The sequence below is a fragment of the Mytilus edulis genome, chromosome 12, assembly GCF_963676685.1.
Source record: "Mytilus edulis chromosome 12, xbMytEdul2.2, whole genome shotgun sequence".
In the NCBI taxonomy this organism is placed as follows: Eukaryota; Metazoa; Mollusca; class Bivalvia; order Mytilida; family Mytilidae; genus Mytilus; species Mytilus edulis.
The window spans coordinates 30,876,239-30,887,751 of NC_092355.1; the positions used below are offsets into that span (position 1 = coordinate 30,876,239).

General features: G+C 32.3%; 1 long non-coding RNA gene across 1 annotated transcript; it reads right to left on the reverse strand.

Annotated features, from left to right (window-relative positions):
- Positions 1 to 3,538: 3,538 nt before the first annotated feature.
- On the reverse strand, positions 3,539 to 10,176 carry LOC139498244 (uncharacterized). Its single transcript, XR_011657863.1, has 2 exons — positions 10,081 to 10,176; positions 3,539 to 3,911 (listed from the first exon to the last, which is right to left on the reverse strand). It is a non-coding gene; the product is annotated as an uncharacterized lncRNA (long non-coding RNA).
- Between the last annotated feature and the right edge of the window lie 1,337 nt (positions 10,177 to 11,513).

An 11,513-nucleotide genomic window follows, 5' to 3' on the forward strand; every position in this document is an offset into this window, starting at 1 on the left:
TAAATATTTTACATGTCGCAAATCAATAAAGTCAATGTAGAATTAAGTTCTATACTGATTTTTTTTAATTTAATTGTATTTATGTTTTTTTTCAATTTTTTACCGGACATCGTTTGCCCTCTCTATTTTTATCCACAGTCACTCATATCAACAACAAACCATGAAAGAGACGAAGACGACTAAAAAAAGTTTTAAAACAATCCACATTCAGAGGCATAATATTAATTTGCATCATGTGGAAGTTAAGTTGTATTTGCGAGTAGACTGGTTATCTAAAAGGGGTATAACGTCAGGCGTTCAATGCCTCCCGAGAAGAAACGATTCCGCTTTTGACAACAAATTAATACCCTCCGCATGCATGTGCCAAAACAATATTTTGCTACTATTTTGTTTGTTTATAGTTCCGTTTATCGTTTAAAGGAAATTTTGGCACATACCTGCGGAGGGTACGAATTCTCGTAAAATGTACTGAAAATCTTTGTTTTTTAAGCAATAATTACAAATCATGGCGTTTTCGATGTTCTATTGTGACGTCACGGAACGTGATTTTTGCCGAAAATAACATGTTTTCTGAAAACACACTTTATAATGATTATTTTAGTTGGTAATATATAACTGTGAAGGAACTTTGTTTTTTTGTGAAAATTGGGGCCGATTTTGGCCCTTATTGCCCCTACTCCTTTATTGCTTAGATATTCTTGCGATTTTCTTAAACATCACTGACTGGACACAAGGCGTCTCGCATGATCTACTTACACTATCGGCTCACCTGATATCACCATCAGTTTTTGGTGGTAGTGATATTCGAGTTGCTAAGACTTTAGTTTTATATGGTGTGTTTGTATACTATTACGTGTTTATTGATCTTTTTTCCTTTTAAGTCATGGCATTGTCTATTTATTTTCGACATATGAGTTTGAATGTCCCTCTAGTATCTTTCGTCCCTCTAGTATCGTTCGTCCCTCTATGCTTCTCTTCTCGATGTCACCAAAGGGGATGTACAATACACAGTTCAAATGGGGAAACACATAAACTGTAGTTTATAGCATGGTTCTATCGCTGGCATTTTGGAAAGAAAGTGTGTGAGTAAATATGTCTTTTAAATTTTCATATGACTGATTGAACGATGTCTTGTGGCAAATACTATATATCTAGGAAGAGTGTACATTCAACAATAAAATAGAACGCTTATTCGTATTAACTATGTTCTCTGCCGTTTGGGAGCCTAAGATACTGGATGTTTCCATAAACAACAAAATTGATGCTATATCCTACACAATCAGGACGACTCACTCACAACCAAACCCTGCGCAATATAGTACTCACATCATTAACACTTAGTAATTCGATCACCAGTACAACCTAGAGATAATGAGACAATTCTTAATATCACATACGATAATAATCTTGATATATATAGTACACAAACGAGAGGAAACAAAACACTTGGCTTATTTTCACAACCAACCATCTCATTACCGTGAAATAGATGTGGAATAAGTGACCACAAGGCAGTATCTGCGGATATCAAAACTAGAGTTAGACCTACAAAAAGGAAATCACACAAAACAGTCTTGAAGGACAAAGGAAATATACCATATATAAAGACAAGACAGAAGGAAGATTTTTCTGAACACGTAAGCAAGACAAATGACTTCAACTGCAAACAAAACATTCGTCTTTATTCGACGGAATCTTGAAAAATGCCCAATGAATATAAAATGTCTTGTATATATAAACCTTGTATTAAAGACCAACACTTGAATACACCAGTAGTATCTTGGGCCAACATCTTCAAAGAAACAGATACAACAACTAAAAATAGTCCAAAGGAGAGCAGCTAGCTTCACCAGGCACGAGTATTCGAGTGACCAAGACATAGTAACATCTTTATTAGAGGACATACAACAACAACAATTACGAAAATATTACGTATAATCCCTTTGTACAAAGTATTTCGCCAACTAATTGTCAATCAAGAATACTTGATGAAACCAGCAAGAATGACGCGTCCAATTTGTCAAATTAGGATGAAGTTCTTAACAACAAAAATACAACTTATTCGTAATAAGAACCATCACAAGCTAGAAGGAACTACCACCTAGCCTAGTTGACGTTGGTGACTATGAGACATATATCCGTAAATCAACACACACAAATGTTTTATCAGCAGTGACATCTTTATATATACTAAACACCTGCATATATAATTTTTAAAGAGCACATTTTGGATGACAACAAAACTTTAATTCAACATACTCGCGTGATAAGTCAACATACTGATTACAAATGTGGATGTAAATGAATAAATACCAAGACACTGCTTTAATGAAAATTACCAGGTATGCAATTGGTCGTTTGTAAAATCAACACAAAAATTCAAAAAATACATAACAAAAATATGAAAAAAATTCTTTGATCAAGTCTGTACTGTTTGTTTCAATTGACGTAGGTGTATTATTGTCATAATTGTGCAATACATCGATTGCTCTCCTTATTCTTCTGTTCCATGCCTAATTGAAATAGTCTATGTTAATGTGTCCCCAACGGACGAATATAATGATATTTTGATCGTTAATATTCATATGTTCGTTTGTTCATTGAGCAATCACTGATTTACAAATAAATCAGACGAAAAAAGGAAGTAGTATTTAGTCATCTCTAAAAACAAATTGACATTATAGACGAGCTCCATATCGACACGGAAGCGTGTTACATAAGCATGTACAGTGTCTTTTTATTTAAACAACAGCTATACTAGTTTTAGATTGTAAAAGAAACGGATATGCAAGCTGGGACCAAAAGACAAATTTCTTACCTATTTGTTTCCTAGGTGCAAACGGTTAATTACTTTTATAACATTCATTTATCGAGTTCAGCTCTATTTACAATATAGCATTCATAACTGCTTGATTCTATCAAATACATTACTTTGCCCTATCTAACAATTAGAATTGAAGCACAATATTTTATGACAGCCTATACAAATGATCTACACTCATGAAAAAAACCTCATGAGAAAGATTATCAATTACCATTTAGAATGGACTATTTGCCTAAAACATGTTTAAGATGTCTTTTGGTCTTGATGCTGGTTTAAAAGAGGGACGAAAGATACCAAAGGGACAGTCAAACTCATATATCTAAAATAAACTGACAACGCCATAGGTAAAAATGAAAAAGACAAACAGACAAACAATAGTACACATGACACAACATAGAAAACTAAAGAATAAACAACACGAACCCCACCAAAACTAAGGGTGATCTCAGGTGCCCAGGAAGGGTAATGACGTATACGCAATATCTCCTTTTTTATATTTATGTTATACTCAGAATATAATCTACCGAAAAGAACTGGTTATACTCAAGCTAACGTGAAGAAGAAAAGGTACATGTAATAATGATTAGACATCATCTTTTTCTGTTGGTCAATGGAAATTTTGTTCACTACAATTGTGATTTGAATGAATTGATTGTTGGTTGGTTGGTTCTATGATAGAATTTGCTAAAAAAAAAAACAACTCAAAATACGATGGTCAGATAAACGCTACAAATTTGGATATTTCAATTCTATTCATTTAACAACTACATTTTTTATGGAACCCGATATTCACAATCATACAAAATGTGTGTACCATAGTTCTTGTTTCATTAGCATTATTTGGTATTAAAATGTACTTGTGGTTGACATATATACACTCCAAGTTTACTCTGTCTTACTCTTGGTCTCACAAAACTGTTCAACTGTTAGTATTATTTAAACTGTTCTCCTGTTTTCAATATTATAATTTTTGCACATGAATTTCTTCATTTACTTGCACCTCTCTTTGTAAGATTCCAAGGTCATGATGATATAATCCTGTTGTTCATAATCAATAATCCGATCCTTCGAAAATTTTCTACAGCAGCTGTAATGTAAAAACAAAACAAAATGTATTTTGGTGGACCGTGGGCAATATTTTTTTTTAATGGAATAAGCAAAGTATACTTAAACATAATTTTTATTCTAATCCCAGCATGAATATATGTAGATGTTTGTCAAGAATGGAGATATGTCCTTATTATAAACACAAGTCTGCTTTACTTATCTCAAAACTAAAAAGTCTGATATACATGTATCAGTGAATTACTGTCACACAATACACCGAATGTAGCCTATTGCTAATATCATATCTGAGTAACTGACCATTGGTCATTCTTGAAGGCTGTACAGTCTCTTGTGGTGAGTTGTCTCAGTGGCAATCATACCACATCTAATCTAATTTTTATACAAGTTAGAAAACTGTACATTGACTTATAGGTATGTATCATGACTAGAGGCTGTGTCGCTCACCTTGGTCTATGTGCATATCATAAATGAAGGACACAGATGGATTCATGACAAAATTGTGTTTTGGTGATGGTGATGTGTTTGTAGATCTAACTATACTGAACATTCTTGCTGCTTACAAATATATCTATCTATAATGAACTTGGCTCAGTAGTTAAAATTATTTGAATTTTGTGAAAAGTTTAAAAAATTGACTATAAAGGACAATAACTCCTTAAGGGGTCAATTGACTATTTTATTCATTTGACTTATGTGTAGGTCTTACTCTACTGTACATTATTGCTGTTTACAGCTTATCTCTATCTATAATAATATTCAAGATAATAACCAAAAGCTGCAAAATTTCGTAAAATTAGCATTTCAGGGGCAGCAACCCAACAACCGGTTGTTCTATTCATCTGAACATTTCAGGGCAGGTAGATCTTGACTTGATAGACAATTTTACCCAATGTCAGATATGCTCTAAATGCTTTGGTTTCAAATATAAGTCAAAATCTACATTTTACCTCTATGTTCTATTTTTAGCCATGGTGGCCATCTTGGTTAGTTGGTTAGGTCACCGGACACATTTTTAAAACTAAATACCCCAATGATGAGTGTGGCCAAGTTTGTTTTAATTTAGCCAAGTAGTTTCAGAGGTTAAGATTTTTTTAAAAGTTAACAACGACGGACGCAAAATGTGATGAGAAAAGTTCACTTGGCCAAGAGCCAGGTGAGCTAAAAATGATGTTCAGGTCAGACGAACACTGCAGACAAATTCTACACCATGCAATCATGCCTAGCTTCATATATAGTTGATATATTGATTATTATAAGTTTCTGGGAAACAGACATAACCATGAAAACTAACACTGACCAATGAACCGAGAATGAGGTCAAGGTCAGATGACACAGGTACACTTTACAACATTCCATACAAAACATATATTTGATCTAATTGTTTATAGTACAAATGAAAAATAGACCATACCTAATAAAATTAACATTGTCCTATGAACCACGATAAAGGATGAGGGTCAGATAAAACCTAACAGACAGACATATTCATCCTACAAACAAAATATTGGCAGATTTTATGTTAAAAAGATTTTTATTTTCAAATCAAAGGGGGCATATGTCCTCTATATATGCCACCGTATTAACAACTATTTAAAAAATCACACACTCATTAGTTTTTTATTGAGATAAAATGAATAAAGATAAAAATAAAGAATAGCAATCAGTGTCTATATATGTATATATAAATTACTTGATGGTCATGAAAGTGAACTGGACTGAAAGGAAAAACAATGTTTCATGTGACCTCGAGTCCTCTTATTTTTGACTGATTGAGCAGGGGCGGATCCATGCAACCATTTTTTTCCAGGCCCAGTCATTGATAAAAGGGATGGGTTCTTACCATATATGTCCCATTCAAATTCATTGATCATCCAAAAGGTATTCCAACCCCCTTTCCCCTGGATCTGCCCGGCCAATATTTAATTGCAAAAACCTTGATAATTTCTGTACATTTGCCAATTGTCTTCACTCTGAAACTGAGACAATTGCCATACTAATATATATAGTTTCATTAGAAATTAATAATAAAAAGAAATACGATTTATCATATCTGGTTAATACGTAAATGAAACCAAAGCCCCCCCCCATAATAAAAGAAATTACTGCAAATATTCTGGGATTATAGTCCCAGAAATTTTAGACCTTTCAGAAGTTTGGACCAGGTAGCCAACGTAAATAATGAATCATTCCCCCATCCCCGGAAATATATTTACTAACTGTGATTATTAACAGAATAAATTGAATGGAAAATCACATCCAAGTGTCCCTCTGATCCCTGCTGGTATTTCTATTTCGGGAGTCATTTTACTGTAAAATGAGAATAGATTTGAAAAACCAAAGGCGGATTAGGGGGAAGTGCTTACTAAACAGCAAAGATATACTCTCAAATGTATATTATTGAATAAGACCTTTAGTGTAGACTTCAACATTTCATAATAACTAATAAATATCTGATTCATTTATTCACACAGCCCGGTCACACAGTCAGTCAGGTTTGAACAGCATCTGTGATTTATTACAAATATACATCTTTTTGAAATATGGTTTCAATGGTAATTAATTTGGTGATAATTTGTGAATGTCAAATTTTGGTTACTTATTCCTTTCTCAAATTATTTTTTTACTGTCAAAGAGAATATTGTGTTCGTCTTATACTTTTCTCTGCATGTAAAAATATATAGGTAGAGGCTATGATTCGCTCCCCTGTACCAATTCATCCCTTTGAAAGAAAACCAAATCCTAGTTGAGATGCTCTCTGTCATATTTCCTACATAAAACAGTGAACATTATTTTGTTCTGAGTGAGTGTATAAATATATTGTTAAAATGGTAATTAATTCTAGGTGCTTAATCATAAGGTCAAGATTGGGCTAAGAGGGTGTTGTAGTACCTGACTTATCAGAGACATATATTTTTTAAAAGATACATATATTGTATTATATATATACAGCTATGTGTTATGTGTTACAGTCTGTTGAAGTCATGATAGTACATATATTTTTAGTGTTTTGGCCATTTTTTCTTCATTGCCATATTCTAATTGCTCAATACTTTAACATGGAAAAGGGGGGGGGGACAAGGGAAATAAATCAAATTTATCTAAATATGAGTATACTTATTATCTTATCTTATCTTATGCTTTGTAATCAGTTATAGAAACTATTATTTTTAATTAATTCCCATTGACTCAACAGTTACATCTAATCTTAAGTGGAAATGATTCATTTCAAAACAAAAGATCTAATAATATAAAAAAGAAGATGTGGTATGATTGCCAATGAGTGAACTATCCACAAAAGACCAAAATGACACAGACATTAACAACTATAGGTCATCGTACGGCCTTCAACAATGAGCAAAGCCCATACCGCATAGTCAGCTATAAAAGGCCACGATAAGACAATGTAAAACAATTCAAACGAGAAAACTAACGTCCTTATTTATGTAAAAAAATGAACGAAAAACAAATATGTAACACATAAACAAACGACAACAACTGAATATACAAGCTCCTGACTTGGGACAGGCACATACATAAATAATGTGGCGGGGTTAAACATGTTAGCGGGATCCCAACCCTCCCCCTAACCTCGGACAGTGGTATAACAGTACAAAAAATATTTTTATACTTCAACTTAAAGACGTACATTGTAAAACATTTGCACATTGTACATGTACATGTATGTCTAGAGATGTAACTATACCTTTTAAGTAAAAAAAAATAATCTTGAGAAACAAGGACTGTTGAAAAAGTACATTTTTTTATTGGTAAATAATTATGTTTAAAATTTGTGTGAAATTTCTCATGTTAAATGAATGTTTCACCTTTTCACATTGATTTCTTTGATTCATTTGAAAATAAGGAAAGGTGGTATGATTGCCAATAAGATTACCTCTGAGTTCACCTGAAAATTTGCACATGCATTTTTAAAATTCTAGATTCACATGCATGAGTACATTTAACATGTTTAATGTGTCAATTTTAAGTTTAATAATACATACAATAGCTTATCATGCTTATTAAAGGAGGAAGTTGTACTAAAAGGCTTAGCATGAACAGATAGTTTTCACCATTATGCAAATATTCATGTTTCAGAGGCGGATTTAGGGGGGATGGGGGCAGGGGGCCCGGTCCCCCCTTTTTGGGAAAACATTTGGTTGCTTCTTTAGGGAATTACTGAAGCGTGACTGGAGCGGGCCCCCTCTTAAGCAGTCAGTAGGCCCCCACTTTTGAAAATATATGGATCCGCCACTGTGTTTGCATTATGCTGTTCTAATTTTTTTATCAGCTTAAAATACACTTTTTATAAATATGCTCTCTAAAAGATCAAAAGTGATGGAAAATAAATTGTGACGAACATGACCAATGTGTCGTAAAATTCTCTTGAAGTTATAAAATGAGTTTTAATATGAAAAAAAAAGACTGCGTAACACAAAATCATAAAATAAAAACGCACGTAAAACGTTTTACGTATGTGATGTATTACGCCCGTTACAAAACGAGTGTAAAACACCCGTTTTGGTTCAGGTGTTAAACGCATGTTGTCTTAAACATGCGTTTTCCATACAGACGTTTTTTTAAAACCTACGTAAAACATGCGTTGCACTTTTTGCTGTGTAATATAAACACCAATTTTATTAACGAAATATAGTCAAACGTTCTGGGAAATGACTCCAGTTTCTAGCTGTTAGTATGAATCAACTATCATAACGAGGTTTCCTTAAGTACGCCATCAGATAAGTCCACTCATTATATCATTAATGAGTTTTTGGTGAAAGCGTCATTCATATGTGCTTTATTTTTAACAGCATCATGCTAATATATCAAGGAATAAAATATAGATATATATTTACGCATATGAAAAACGAATCAATAGGATTAGGTATAATCATTAACAGATCCAAACAGAGGATAAACTTAATGTATGCAATTTGATAAACATGTCATTCACACCACCTGAAATTTACACACCCATTTTGTTTGTTAATCGATGACACAAATATTTGATTGTGAGAACCCACACAGACATTAATACTTTTATTAGAGTTTTCGTGACCAAGGAATAACCGCTTAATCGACAAGTCTTTATGAACTAGAAATCCACTAGAAAATATCAACTGCATTGTTCAAAATTGACTGTTGATACCTGTATCTTGGCATTGCACAATATCATATTTTTCTCTGTCTATTTATGACGTCTTTGCACTTAATTCATTGAGTGATGGATTTGTATTGATTTATAATTGAGTCTTAGATGCATGATTTTTTTATTAGTTGAACTAGCTGTCTAACTGCTATTACTCTCAGATCTGTAATTCGTGTCTTTTTGTTATTGGGATAAACAAGTACCCAGCCACGTTCATCCTGTATTTTTGTTATTTGTATCTATCTGATGAGTTAGTTATAAACCTTTTGCAACTGATATTCATAGTTTGTTCTTATATTGTATAGTTACACCACTGTCCCTGGTTAGTGGAATGGTTTGGATCCCGTTAACATGTCAAACCCCGCCACATTCTGTATTAATATGACTGTCTCAAGTCAGGAGCATGTAAGTCAGTGGTTGTCGTTTGTTGATGTGTTATATACAATGTATTTGTTTTTCGTTACATTTATCAAAAATAAAAATATCAGGTACGTCGATTTCTATCCTGTTAACGTATTTGTGCACTGTAGCTTGTATTATCATGACATGTTGATTATTAATATAATAATATTTATAGAATCAAACAAATACAATATTTTGTAAGTACAACTACATTCCATCAGTTGATACATGAATGCACTTAAATATTTGTATCTCGGAATAACAGATGACAAAAACCTGTATACTGATATCCGTTTCCATTTTAACATTACTTTGTACTGCAAAGACAATGTGCGTGCTGACGTAACAAGCTTCTGGAGATAAAACGTTCTTACAAAAGGTCAACATGTTAATCTTATAAATGACTAAACACTGCCTCCCTTTTCGTCTCATCTAATTGCAAATTAGTTATTGTTCAATGAACGTAGAAAATATCAATAGTAAATAGAAAAACGTAAACTAATCCGTTGCGAAGTGAGTGCAAATATATTGACAAATGCCAAAATAGCTATTCATGAAACAGAAATAGACGAAACACAGTCAGTTAATTGTAAAAACACTAAACATAATTGCAAAGTTAATTGAAAGAAACAATACATACCTGATCAAAGTATTATATAATTGATTAAAATCCGTTCTTAGAACTCTTGTTGATTTCAGAAAATGGTACATACACATTATTGCAATTACCTTGTCATTGCAATGTCTTGGAATTAAAGGGCTCCACAACGGTAGAACGATGGGAAATTTTCATGCTACTAACTTAGTATAAGTATTATATAATAAACTCATCATAGAAACCAGGTTTGAAATTTTATATTTTCACCAGACGCGCGTTTCGTCTACAGAAGATTTATGAGTGACGCTCGAATCAAAAATATGTCAAAAAAGGCGAAATAAGTACGAAATTGAAAAGCATTGAGGACCATATATTGCATTGTTCGACATATCTAGAATTGTATAGTATTTCTATTTATACAATCAGGTACTTTTTATCTCTTGCATATTCCTGGTAGCTAATATCATTGTTTTTTTTAACAGAATATCACGTCTTTACGAATCCGTTCAATGATATATCTGATATGTAATGGTATCTTGTTAAATGCTTACAAGTATGCTTGTGATACCATTTCAACTAAGATTTGCATGACAGGTTATGGAGTCATTGCAAGAGAGTATAACACTGTCGACAAACCCGATTAAGTTCATGACGTTTATTCAATTTTCTAAGTTTTTTTTCTCAGTTTTTTTAAAAGAACTTTCTTTGTAAAAAGTAAAATCACAAAAAAATACTGAACTCCGCGGAAAATTCAAAAATGAAAGTCCCTAATCAATTGGATAACTACTGTCATATACCTGACTTAATACTGGCATTTTCTAAAGTATAAAACGATGGATTAAACTTGGTTTTAAAGCTAGTTAAACCTCTAATTTGTATGACAGTCGCATCAAATTTCATTATATTGACAACGATGTGTGAACAAACCTAACACATAGAATATGCAAAAATGTCAAAAATAGGCAAACGTATCTACATATATATGTTACAGTGAATTTGTATAATCAGTGATTATGTAGAATACCTGAAATTTTCAGGGATTATGTAGAATCACTGGCTAGTTTAGGGATTATATAAAATCACTAAAATTTTCAGGGATTATGTATAATCACTAGAAAAAACGCCAGGGATTCTACATAATAACTGAAATGAAGAAATAGTTTTATTCATAAAGAAAATGAATAAAAGTAAAATAATTTATTCTATAAAATCACATAAAAACATCATTATAAAGAAACGTAAATTGTAAAATGTTAAGCACAATATATCGAAATGATAACCCGATTTTTATTTCTACATAATAACTGAAATGAAGAAATAGTTTTATTCATAAAGAAAATGAATAAAAGTAAAATGATTTATTCTATAAAATCACATAAAACATCATTTTAAAGAAACGTAAATTGTAAAATGTTAAGCACAATATATCGAAATGATAACCCCATTTTTTTAAAATGTTAGGCACACTATATCAA